This window comes from Stomoxys calcitrans, chromosome 3 (genome assembly GCF_963082655.1).
Source record: "Stomoxys calcitrans chromosome 3, idStoCalc2.1, whole genome shotgun sequence".
In the NCBI taxonomy this organism is placed as follows: domain Eukaryota; kingdom Metazoa; phylum Arthropoda; class Insecta; order Diptera; family Muscidae; genus Stomoxys; species Stomoxys calcitrans.
In genome coordinates, this window is record NC_081554.1 from 67,998,712 (window position 1) to 68,012,059 (window position 13,348).

General features: G+C 43.1%; 1 protein-coding gene across 1 annotated transcript in view; it reads right to left on the reverse strand.

Moving 5' to 3' along the window:
• Positions 1-12,583, reverse strand: part of LOC106086208 (aspartate--tRNA ligase, mitochondrial) — a 340,688-nt gene extending 328,105 nt beyond the window's left edge. The window contains exon 1 of the mRNA XM_059365364.1: positions 12,572-12,583. The gene's annotated coding sequence lies outside the window, so the exon portion shown is untranslated. The remainder of the gene's footprint in view (positions 1-12,571) is intronic.
• Positions 12,584-13,348: the final 765 nt, after the last annotated feature.

The window sequence follows — 13,348 nt, forward strand, 5'->3', positions numbered from 1 at the left end:
ACAAGTCGATTACTGGTTATGGTGTATGTCCATGTTGGCGTGGTGGCGCGGATTAATATCTGCACCATCTTTTCAACCTAACCGAACCTATTCCCAATTCACCTTCTATTTGTTTGGCGGAGTGACTACATTTGCAGTACTTTTACAAGGCTGAAACTTATGAAATTATTATCAGATAGGAGAAAGTGTGCTCTCGACTCTTGAAACACTCATAGAGCGCCTGTGGGTTCATGTCTCGTAGTTTTCTCCTCCGGATCAAAACCGAAGTAGAGGGTTATCCACTCCCAGCAAGTTGCCAGACTTTAACAATGTGGAGGTTTGTGTCAGTTTCATCCAACATAGCAATCTTCCAGTCGATTATTGAAAAATAAGGATGACAGTCCTTGAGTCTCTTGTCCATGCGTTTGCCATTTGTCGTAAGAGAATATATTTTTCTTTCTCGACCAAATCCTGGCCAATCTCACTACTCTATGTTAAGTTTCTTTTACAGAAATGATTTAGCTTTTTAATGTCTTATTTCTTAGAAAACACTACTCATATTTGAAGTCATAGATGATTCAACTTGTATGCATCATTAATTTGAAAATTCCTAGAACAACGAAACTAGACCAACACCAGGTTGACCTAACACGAACATCTCGATGGCATATCTTAAGTATTGGCAAATTAACAAGTAGCTGGTTAAAAAAAGCGCTGCACAGAAATACAAATTAATAAATTTGATTTTACAAATTGGCATTGCAATGATTTCAATTAAAAGCGGCTGTTATTTAGATTTCTTCCTCAAAATCGTGGAGCTTATGGAGGAGACGGTGAAACACCTGAATTACACACCTCTATGGGTTACGACGAATGCACGCTGCATTCGTATTTGATTACAAAAACGTGATCAAATTAATGTACCTAATGAACCCATTTACCACCGAAAACCACCTCGGAAAGAGACTCTAACCGAAACCGAAAAACCGAAGAAAAAAACCAAGGCAGACAATTAAAATCAAATTCTAAATTACAAACCTGTGCCACAGCAAACAATAAAAACTAAGCCACCAACTAACCGAACAAAAAAAGAGCTCCAGATATCGATATTCAACACCAAATCTTGGAACAGGCAATAAAACAACGACTTTTTCGACACCCCTCGACAAAACGTCGATTTACAGCCAATAGATATGGGAAACGAGATGGCGTAGTATCGCCTGCCGCGGATGGCAATGGCGGCGGTGAGTATGCAAAAACGATCACCACCACCACCACCAACTGCTGCCACCAGTTGCTGCAAAACGACACATGAGAACCTATTTTTAGCCATGCCAAAACATTTGTGCGGATCGTCGTAATATGAAAACATAAAAAGCCAATTTTTATAAACATAACAAAATGTTAATAGGTTTGTTGGTTGCCTGCTCGTTGGAGGTGCCAGAAACATAGCACCGCAGCACTGCTGTAGCCATTATGCCCAATTGATGCCATAGGCAGAGCAGAAGTCATGTGTAACAAAGAAAAACCAGATCAACTAGAGGAGGAAATCCTCGTAAGGCATCTTCTTCTCTAGACATTGACGGCAGCAACTTCTGGTGGCAACAACTAGCTGACTTAGCTTGTCTTTTGCTGCCATGTCATGGTTATTTTTTTTTTGGCGATAATGTTGAAGTTAAAAATACGCCAGACGCTACCAATGAGCAACCGAATTTTAACCTCTCTAACATCATCAGCGCTAACAATTTGTGATACATACGAGCAGTTATTGTGATTGCTTCAGCCAAATGAATAACTAACACCAAAGTGAGCATTACATGATCGTAAGCTTTTTCTACGATCTACTTTTTTTTTCCTAGCTCATTTCGAATAGTAGTTCGACAGCGCATCTTCAGACGCCAGTTGGAACCGAAAATGTCTATAGTTTTCAGAGACGCAAACAGTGGAACTTAGTGCATATTTTGCAACTTGTTGCAGCTATCCTATCGCTGGCCTTCATTTCGCGAAAATTGGACACCAATCAGACTATAAATTGTCTCTGAAAAAAATCGGTGTGAAACTAATCGTGTATGCCGATGAAGGAGCTATTGTTGGAGAAATTGTTGGAGAAATTGATGAAGGAGAAATTGTTCCACCTTTGTGTGTTATGTGGGAAAGAAAATTATACTTTAAATCCAACATTACTAGAAAGAGCGAGAAAGGCAATTTGCCCTATGTATCGGTAAAAGTCCCAAGTGGCAATGGTTGGGGGGTGTAAACCGAGTGTAATGCATTGATTATATACCACAGTTGTCAGACCTATTATACTATATAGTGTTTTAGTCTGGTGGACGCCGCAAAGTGAGATTGAATCGAAAAACGAACTAGTAAAAATTTGTCGTTTGAATGGTTGGAGTTGAGGTTAACGAGATTATGTGTACAATTTCAACGTCCTGGGTAGTTCGGGCACCTCCTTGAAGGCCCCTCAGCATTTCGGATTTCAAATCATGTGACCTTCTAAACACCTCATTTCTAGCCATTCAAAATTTCAAAGAGTTATCTCTAACCAATACTTACATACGCCTCAGTAGTTTGGTGGAATTATTGTATTATCCTGCAACGTAAGGATAATACAACAGGTTAAGAGAAAATGTTGTCTTGGCATAGGCGGAGCGATGAGGACCACGCCCCATACCACACTAGATATCCGACCCATTGACATATAAATTAAGTGGGAGGTAGCGACTGCGGCTATGAGACTTAAGGCGATAGGAGAATGGATAGATGATGGGAGCAGGTCGTACCGTCGCGATATAATCGATGCGACAATAGGAAACCTGGAAGGAATGGAAGAGGCACAGTCTTCGATTAATAAAACTCGGGTATTACCATGCCGAAATCCAGGGATTTCGATCTGTTTTCGACAGCCTGACCATAATACGGTCCTCCAGGCGAAGATACGATCGATTACAGAATGCGTGAGGTGGTATGGTGCCAACGTGTGAAGTGTGAACATCTTTACGGACAGTAAACTGGCCATTATGGCAATAACACCAGGACGGTGCAGTCAAGAACAGTATGGAGAGTAAGAAGGAAATAAACGCCTTCCGGGCCATTTCGCAGTAAAGGCCAAAGGAGTGCCGTCAATAAACTTGATAAACCCACAGCCTTTTGGGTCGACGCAGTCCGAGTAAAAGGCGTGGGCAACGAACGCTCTACCGATCGGTCGGCAGGAAAACGAAAATTCTAAAGGTAGATCCAAATTGTGAGAAGACGGGCTATTACTGAAAAGAAGTAGGAATGAGATCAGTATAACTTTCAGTGTCATAAGGGGACACATAAAACTACGAGCTCACGTATGATAGCATGTGTAGGGCATGTGGGGAAAATGATAAGACGTTGGAGTATTTCCTTTGTCATTTCCCAGCTTTCGCGGCTAACAGACACCGACACTTAGGTGGGGTTGGTAAGAAAAGCAAAATAGACAGGAAATGAGGTTCTAATACGGTGCGAGGCGAACTCACCATATTTCATGCGGAAGTACCGAGGTTCAGGATTGGAGGGTCTCCATGGAGCATTCCTCATTAGACCATCGCTACAAAAGGTTTAGATTAGCATGGCCAGCGCTGAATGCGGTAAGCTTCCGGATTAAGTAAAACCAACTGGCCAAAATTCGGAAGACAACTCAGAAAAAGACTTAGACAAGATAATTTAGATTGTTCAAGCATTAAAGACATTAACGACAATATCTACAGGATTACGACTAGGATTACTAGTGGAGTTTTTCGAAGATAGTTGTCCTCTTTGAGAAAGGAAATCAGTCCAAGAAAAACCCTGGATGATCGGTTAGATTCGCAACATTGGGAAAGAGGTCCGCAGACTTTATAACAGAGCTCGCCGCCAAAAAAAAGCGGAAGTTTACTGGGATGTGTACTACACACGGCTCAAGGAATACAATAAGATTACCAGAGCTGCAAAACGTACCTCCAGGAAGTTTTTCTACGAGCAGGTCGATAGCGTTTATGACGCCGCCGAGATGAAAAAGTTTCTCTCAAAAAACCCATGTCCAAACTGAAACGTTAGTAGACCACATGGCAGTGAGAGCAGCGACAACAGAGGAAATGTTGAGGCTTTTGATGAAAACTCATTTCCACAGGATACGACGGAACTCGCGGAGACACCTGAATATTGGAATATTGAGGTTGATCGAAGGCTAATCATAACAGAAGTTATGGTCAAAGAAGCCTTGAGGAGCCTCAAACCACCCGGACCTGATGGAATATTTCCGGCGTAACTACAGAAGGAGGCGCACTATCTGGCGCCCCATCTGACCTTAAGCCACCGTGCCTAAGACTTGCATATACTCCGAAAGCCTGGCAGAATACAGGGGTGGTATTTATACTCAAGCCTGGCAGAATGCAGGGGTGGTATTTATACTCAAGCCCGGCAAGGCAAGTTATGCGAAACCATAGGCCTACAGACAAAACCATGGAACGTATTGTGAATACCATGATAAAGAGTAGGTCATCCTGCGAACTGTTTAAATACAAACAGAATGCATTTGTCAAGGAAAGGTCGGTGGAGACTGCTCTGCACGAGGTTGTGCATAAAATAGAAGAATCCCTTAATGCCGAGACGTACCCATTGTCGGTTTGCGTTGATATCGAGGGGGCGTTAAACGATGTGTGGACCGACATATTGACCCAGTCCTTAGACCAGTACCGGGTGGAACGGGTCTTCAGAGACTGGATAAACCATATGCTTAGAAAAGGTGGATAAACTGTGTGTCCCATGACATAAATATAAGGGAGAAAGTAGCACAGGGCACGCCACAGGGTGCCATTTTATCGCCACTACTTTGGGTGACTACGGATGACTGATGAGGGATTTGAACCCGCCTGCTATGTAGATGATGTTATAATACTTCTTAGGGGTAAGGATCCGTACCAGCTATGACTGGGCTAGACCAATGGCATATGTCATATGACTGGGCTAGATAAATGTTAACCCAGAGAAGACTGAAATATGCCTGTTCACGAGAAAGACGAAGGTGCGCCAAATGGACGCACTACGTTTCCTCAATAAAACAGAAAACGACATATACACAAATTCTGCCAAATTGAATAAGAATTGCGCCCTCTAGAAGCTCAAGAAGTTTAATCTGGAGATCGGTTTATATGGCAGTTATATAAAAACATGGACCGATGGCCCATTTACAACCCCATCTGACCTACCCTAATAAGAAGTATTTTTGTAAAATTTAAAGCGCCTAACCTTACCTCTGCGAAAGTAAGCGTGCTTTCGACAGACAGACGGACGGACATGACCAGATCTTAGACGCATATTTCGACCATTTTATGGTGGAAGGTATACAAATTGAATTGTGTTTACTGAGGCTCAGTCAATTTTCTTAACATTTTCATAGATGGTGCACTATGGACCCGTGGTGAAAATAGGGTACTTAATTTTTCGATATCTGAAGTTTGGCGGACCCTCCCCTTACCCTAATTTTCAAAAACACCAGATCTCGGAGATGGGTAGTAACCCACCAGGACTTATTTATGACCATGGCAATATGGGTCTCATATAAAAGGTATTTGAGAGTATAATAGGAATCTGATATGCAAATCATACAAATGTGGGATCAAGTGGTTGGGGGCCGTTTGGAGCCAAATGTTTGGAGAACGTCTCAAAACCTCCCTTAAGCCAATGGCAATATGGGGTTTAAATATCGTAAATGATGTTTGCGAGAAGAGCCTGATGCTGATATTTTTCAAGAACTAAGTGTTTGGGGCATCACCTCAGTCCACAAAACACCCCTAAATCGGACATATTTGCCGACCATGGCAAAGAGAGCTCAAATGAATTGTATTGGGGAGTAGAGCTCGAAATTGATACCCATTTTCAGGACCAAGTTTCTGGGGGACCATTTCTTCCCAAAAGATGACAAATTTACCGTCCTTTGTAACATGCACTGAATTTAATGTTACATCTTATGCCTTTGCACATTGTGGCTAGACAAATTGCAGCGACCACTGGCGTGAGGTTAAGGGAGCTTTCTCATTGGTCATTTGATGGCTACGGACACTGTGTTATCCTTGATACAATATCCGATCCAGGCAGTGTGGATTACACCTTACCTGAGCCGCTTTTTGATAAAAATTAGTGTACCACTATTCCTTATAGAACCGATTGGAACTACGATATCCCTTGTAACAGAAGTTACATAGACTTCTATACGGATGGTTCCAAACTAAACGACCAGGTGGGCTTTGCGGTGTACTCTATAGATCTAGAACTGATGATATCGAAAAGTTTACCCGACCACTGCAGTGTGTATCGAGTGGAGATCCTTGCAATAAAGGAAGTGGTGGAATGGCTGAGATATAATGTCATATAACGACGATTGGCATATATATCTTCTTAAACAGCCAGGAAGCCATTAAATCTCTGGAGAACTTATTTCTGAACACAAAAACCTCTCGCGACTGTCGCAGATCTCTCAACGAGATGGCTGAACAGTTCAAAATTCACCTGTTCTGGGTGCCGGGCCACAAAGATATACTAGGGAACTGTAAAGCGGACGAGCTTGCGCCTCTAGCGACATGTAAGCAAAGTTTTCAGGACCAGGCCAGAAGAACACCGAATGATAGATGATCACAAAGAGGGGGCTGTGAGTATTCCAAAACTATGTGGCCTAATCTAGACTTGAAGAGGTCTAGATTACCGCTTTGCTGTCATTGGCTAGAACAGATGTCTCAGTCATTGTGTCCGTCATGACAGGTCACTGTCTAATCGGAAAACATGCTGACAGACTGATGGTTGCCAGCAACGACACTTGCAGAAGCTGTGAGGACATTGAAGAACAAGAGACTATAGAACACCTTCTGTATGTGTGTCCCGCACTAGCAATTAGGAGGAGTTCCACTTTAGGATCTCATTTCTTTGAGAACCTGTTTGATTTAGCGGATGTGAACATTCGCAAGTTATTGGGCTTTTTAAAGCAATCTGGATGGTTCAACAGTAGGAACTTCTTTTGTTCCTGTGGTATCACAATGGACGAAAACGTCTAAGTGAGTCTGATGGCACTTAAACCTAACCTGAAGTAATATCTCTATTTTTGAAGAATGTATTTACAGTAAATCCCACCAATTTGGTAGAAAACCCCCAAAACGTCAACACTGACCTCAGTAATAATATTGGTTTGCCCAAAAAGTAATTGCGGATTTTTCATATAGTCGGCGTTGACAAATTTTTTCAACGGCTTGTGACTCTGTAATTGCATTCTTTCTTCTGTCTTGCTTTAGAAAAAAAGTGTAAAAAAAATATATTTGATTAAAGTTCATTCTAAGTTTTATTAAAAATGCATTTACTTTTTTTTAAATAATCCGCAATTACTTTTTGGGCAACCACACAAATTTTTTTCTCTTCGCATCACAGTGCAATGATTGCAGTATCTGATGATGCCTTGGCAATGTGATAATAAATGTTACTAAACGTGTTTAACGAGGCAAAACATTTATTGAAACATTAATCGCCATAAAAATCACTTTCATTACATTCAACACCTATTTCACGATCATTTATGGTTACTGAAATAGAGTAGAGTGAGATAGTAAAAGAGAGAGAGAGAGAGGGGTGAAGGCTTTATAGCTGGCAACGTTTACTTATATGTACTTCTGCATGGTGCGTCTTAACTGCTGCACCATGATGCCAAAGATGCTTTTTCAAATTGTCCAAATATTCCATTTGTTTCGGGTCTACATTTATTGCTAGGTAGGATAATTGAAATTTTATGTTTGGCCAAAAAGAGTGTCGACATAGCAAAACGATTTTTTCTGCGCAATTCTGTGGTGATTCTTTGTAGTACAAAATTTTGGGTGGTGATAGCAGGGTGGTCGCCTAGTTGTGAACTTGCATCTGCAATGTGAGCAAAGACAGACACACAAATGTTTTACATTACTTGGGTAGTACGATACCTTCAAAGCTGGCGTTCGAGATGATCTCTAAGTGGCACTCTGGTTAGTATTGGTATTGGCAGCTTAAGCCAACTTGCCTGGACTTAGTTTATGTCTCTGATATGGATATTTCTTTTCTTCCCCTAAAAACAAGGAGTTCATGTTACTTGCTGGTCGGCACAAGTGCAACATGCACTTACCACAGTTTGTAGCAACGATGTTTGCGACTAAAGTGTCAATAATTTGTTCGCAAGGAATTTTTCGGAGGAATTACGTAAGATTTTACTTAAACCTGCGCCGCTGCTGCCATATCAACTGTGTCAGCATTGAACTATTGATCTCTATAAAATTTAATGTGACACAGATAAGAATCCACAAAAATAAATGCATGATTCCAATGAGTTGCACTAAACCTCAGTCTGGTTAGTTGGTTGGTTGGCTGGTTGGTTTATATTGGTGAAGTCACTTAAAGATTAAACCGGAATTTAAAATTGTTGTTATGGTCGATGTTTAAAATCAATGCAATGTATTATTATTGCAACAAATGCTTAGTACTAGTGCAACATGAGTTGTTTAGATTCGAAAGGAATAAGTGGTTTTCAATGGGATCTATATGTACTATAGGTGATTTAAATGAGATAGTTTTGTATGGTATTGAAAAATGTAGAAGCAATGTGATCGGAGAGACAGAATAGGTAAACATCTATAATTGGACCTGAGTGAGTCCATCCAATTTATCATACCGAATGGGCAGTCGATCCAGTTTTATTCAACAGGAGAATATAAACGGGCTCAAATACGAGTATAACATCAGTGATAAATATGTTGAGTGAAGCTGAGGTGTTTTCATTTCGTTCCCAGAAGAAAAATATATGCGTCTCGAAACAGGGACCTATTACGAAAAATGTTGAAGCCTTTCCGGAGTTGGCTCAGAATGGCCTCCAAATACCCAACAGCTGCGTTGGTGGTATCAGACCGTAGCATGTTGTTCGCCTCTCCTATAGGTGTGTGTGGATGCCTTGGCACCTGTCGAGAGTGATGCCTCAAGCGCACAACCAGTCGTCAGACTAACGAATGAGGAAGAGACGGATAAACCAGAGGGATGCGTAGCTCGTTCCCAGCCTTTAAGTAAAGGTGGTGCTTCCGATTCAAGCATCGACAGTGTCAATGAAACAATTATCGAAGCCTAATCGAGAAATGAGGACAGTGGGATGATGGCAGTGGAGAGCGAGGGCTTTGCTAAGCTTAAAAGAAGACCTAGAAAGCAATCCGTAGCAGACTGAGGAGTATGCACCGGCAGCGCAATCGGGCGAAAATGCAGTATGCTGGAAGAGGTAGAACTGACATTCAAGGCAATTCTTCGAAAAAGAAATAGAGCTCCCCGCTTTCAAGTACTCTGGGAGGACTCAGCTAGCCCTCCCGCAATGGAGACTCCAAAAAGTGTCCTGCGGAGGAACACAAAGACGGAACAGTAACGAAGGAAGTGCGCATGGCTTCTGAGTCTTCATGGAGGACTGTGACTACCAAAAGGACGACACAGCCATCACGGAAGGGGAAAATGGTCGCTGAAGAAGACAAGGAGCCGTCCTTTTACGCCAAAGTAGCAAGAAAGCACAACGGAGATGAGCTGACTTATGCAGCTATCAATATCAGCAGTGCATTCGGTAGGGTTCCACAAGATCATCGGTCTCAAGTAAAGGAGCTGGTTAACGAGCGGATTTTCGAACATGTGTGGAACTCTGAAGAGGCGCACAACCAGTCATCAGACTAACTGATGGAAGAGATGGATAAACCAGAGGGATGTACAGTTCCTCCCCAGCCCTAAAGGAAAGGTGGTGCTTTCAATTCAGATTCAGACATCGACAGTGTCAATGAAACAGTCATCGCAGCCAAATCAAGAGATGGGGACAACGGGATGACAGCAGAAGTGAGCGATGGCTTTGCTAAGCTCACAAGCAGACCGAGAAAGCGATCCGGGGCACGACGAAAGAGGACAGAGGAGTATGTACCGACAGCGCAATTGGGCGAAAGTGCAGTATGCTGAAAGGGATAGAACTGACACTTCTACGAAAGCTGGAAAGCGAATCAGATCTCCCGAAGAACATAACACTGATAAAATGCTGTAAAAGAGTTTTTCCCTCTGCAAGGAATAGAACTAAGGGTTAGCAAGGGATAGAACTAACACTTCTAAAATGCTGTAAAAGAGCTTTCCCCTTTCAAGTACTCTGGGAAGATGAAGCCGGCCCTCCCACAATGAAGACTCCAGACAGTGTTCTTCGGAGGGAGACAGAGTCGGAACAGGAACGAAGAAAGCGCGCACGGCTCTTGAGTCATCATGGAGGACTGTGACTTCCAAAAGACTGTGACTTCCATCACAGAAGGGGAAGATGGTCGCTGAAAAAGGCAAGGAGCCGTCTTTGTAACAGGAACGACGCCAGAGTAACAGGAAAGCACAACGGAGATGAGCTGACTTATGCAGTTATCAATATCAGCAGTGCATCTGGTAGGATTACACAAAATTATCGGTCTCAAGTGAAGGAGCTGGTTAACGAGCGGATTTTCGAACATGTGTGGAACTCTAAGGAGGCAGTCACCAGAATACTGATGGAAGAGATGGATAAACCAAAAGGATGCACAGTTCTTCCCCAGCCTTTAAGTATTGGTGGTGTTTCGATTCAGATTCTAACATAGACAGTGTCAATGAAACAGTCATCGCAGCCAAATCAAGAGATGGGGAGAACGGGATGACGGCAGAAGTGAGCGATGGCTTTGCTAAGCTCACAAGCTGACCGAGATAGCGATCCGGAGAACGACGAAGGAGACAGAGGAGTATGTACCGGCAGCGCAATTGGGCGAAAGTGCAGTATGCTGAAAGGGATAGAACTGACACTTCTACGAAAGCTGGAAAGAGAATCAGATCTCCCGCAGAACATAACACTTCTAAAATGCTATAGAAGAGCTATCCCCTTTCTAGTACTCTGGGAAGATGAAGTCTGCCCTCTCGCAATGTAGACTCCAGACAGTGTTCTTCGGAGGGAGACAAAGTCGGAACAGGAACGAAGGAAGCGCGCATGGCTCCTGAGTCTTTATGGTAGACTGTGCACTCCAGAAGGACGACACAGCCATCACGGAAGGGGAAGATGGTCGCTGAAGGTATGTAAGGAGGCCACCGTAGCGCAGAGGTTAGCACGTCCGCCTTTGACGCTGAACGCCTGGGTTCGAATCTTGGCGAGAACATCAGAAACTTTTTTTTCAGCAGTGGTTACTCCCTCCAAATGCCGGTGACATTTGTAAGGTACTTTGCCGTGCAAAAACTTCTTCCCAAAGAGGTGTCGCTCTGCGGCACAGCTCAGATTAAAGGCGTGACTAAGATTAAAGGCGTGGCTAAGATTAAAGGCGTGGCTAAGACTAAAGGATGTCACGTTACGCAGAGGTTAGCAGGTTCGCTTATGACGCTGAACGCCTGGGTTCGAAGACTTGGGTTCCAAGACCGGCGAGACCATCAGAAAATTGTTCAGCTGTGATTTTTCCCTCCTAATGCTGGCAACATTTGTGAGGCACTTTGCCATGTAAAAACTTCTCCCCAAATGGATGTCGCCCTGCGGCACAGCGTTCGGACTCGGCTATTAAAAGGTGGCCTCTCATCATTGAGCTCACTCATTGATATGTGGGAAGTTTGTTTGGACCTATTCCTTATGAAATGTTCATGGGCAAATTTGTATTTTTGCCGCCCTCTTGCGCCAGAGTGGCTAGGAAGCATAACAGAGATGAGCTGATTTATGTAGTCATCGATATCAGCAGTGCATCCGGTAGAATTCCGGTCCCAAGTGAAGAATCTTGTTAACTAGAGGATTATCGAACATGTGTAGAACTTGGAAGAGGGTCCACTCAAATAGATGATGAGCTGCGAGTGTCACTGCCTGAGGGTACGCAAAGATCGACTTGGTGAGAAAGATGGACATCCCTCAGCTCACAAAGGAGACGGTCTTTATCAAGGCGTACAGCAAATTCACGACGGATTCTTAAGCAAATGTGCTAACATGTAAGCTAAATTGTCAGGACCAGGCCCGAAGGACGGATGTGAACATTCGCAAGTTTTTTAAAGCGATGTGGATGGTTCAACGGTAGGAACTAGAAGGCATAATCCTTCTTCTGTTCCTGTGTTATCACAATGGACGAAAGCGTCTTAGTGATTCTAACCTAGGCAAGTAAAATCAAGTTTTGGCCGCAGATAAATGGAAGATTTTCCGCAGGCGGGAGAAGAAGGAAGGAACTCTCCTTTTGGTTGGCATTGATCAAGTCACCGTGACAAGTTTAGCTAAGACCAAAGCAATGGCGCACTACGGGACCAAGATTGGGAAGACTAGGATAGGCAAACAAACCCAAAGTCTTTTGATATGGGAAATGCTCCAACGTCTCATCATCTTCCCCACATGCTCTACACATGCTATCGCTTGCCGCACCGATTTTTCATAAGAGAACTCGTAGTTCTATGTCTCCCGTTATGATACCAAAATATATACTGATCACCTTACTTCCTTTCAGTAATAGCCTTGTCCTCTCACGATCCGGGTCACCCCATAAGATTTTCTCCATCCTACCGACTGATTCGCTGGACCCAATATTTCAAGATTGGGAAGACTAGGATAGGCAAACAAACACAAAGTCTTGCGATATGGGAAATGTTCCAACGTCTTATCATCTTCCCCACATGTCCTACATATCCTATCGCTTGCCGCACCGATTTTGCATAAGTAGGCTCGTAGTCCTATGTGTCCCGTTATGATACCAACAGATATATATCCTCTCACGATCCGGGTCACCCCATAGGATTTTCGCCGTCCTACCGTCCTACCGAAAGGCTTCGGGTTAACCAAGTTTATTTACGGCAGTCCTCTGGCCTTCACCGCCAAATCGTCTGCCCTTTTATTCCCCCCTACTCCGTTATAGCTCGGCACCCAAACGATGCGGATTTTGCCATCCTCAGAGAAGGTGTTAATCTCCTTCTTACACTCCAAGACTGTTTGTGACCTTACCGTCCCGGTTGTTATTGCCCTTAGGGCAATTTTGCTGTCCGTTAAGATGTTCACACCCGATTTCCTTGCGTTAGCACCACACCACCTCACACATTACGTTAAGGTTCAAGAAGTCAAATCTTTTTATATGGCAGTTATGTCAGTTTAGGAACCGATTTGGACCATACTTGGCACAGTTGTTGGAAATCAAATAGAAAACCTCATGCAACATTTCAGTTGGATAAGAGTTGCGCTCTGTAGAGGCCATAGAAGTAAAGATCCGAGATTGGTTTATATGACAGCTATATCAGGTCATGAACCGATTTGGACCATTCATCGCACAGTTATTGGAAGTTAAATCAAAACATCTCATACAAAATTTCAGCCAAATTGGACAAGAATTGAGGCTCAAGAAGT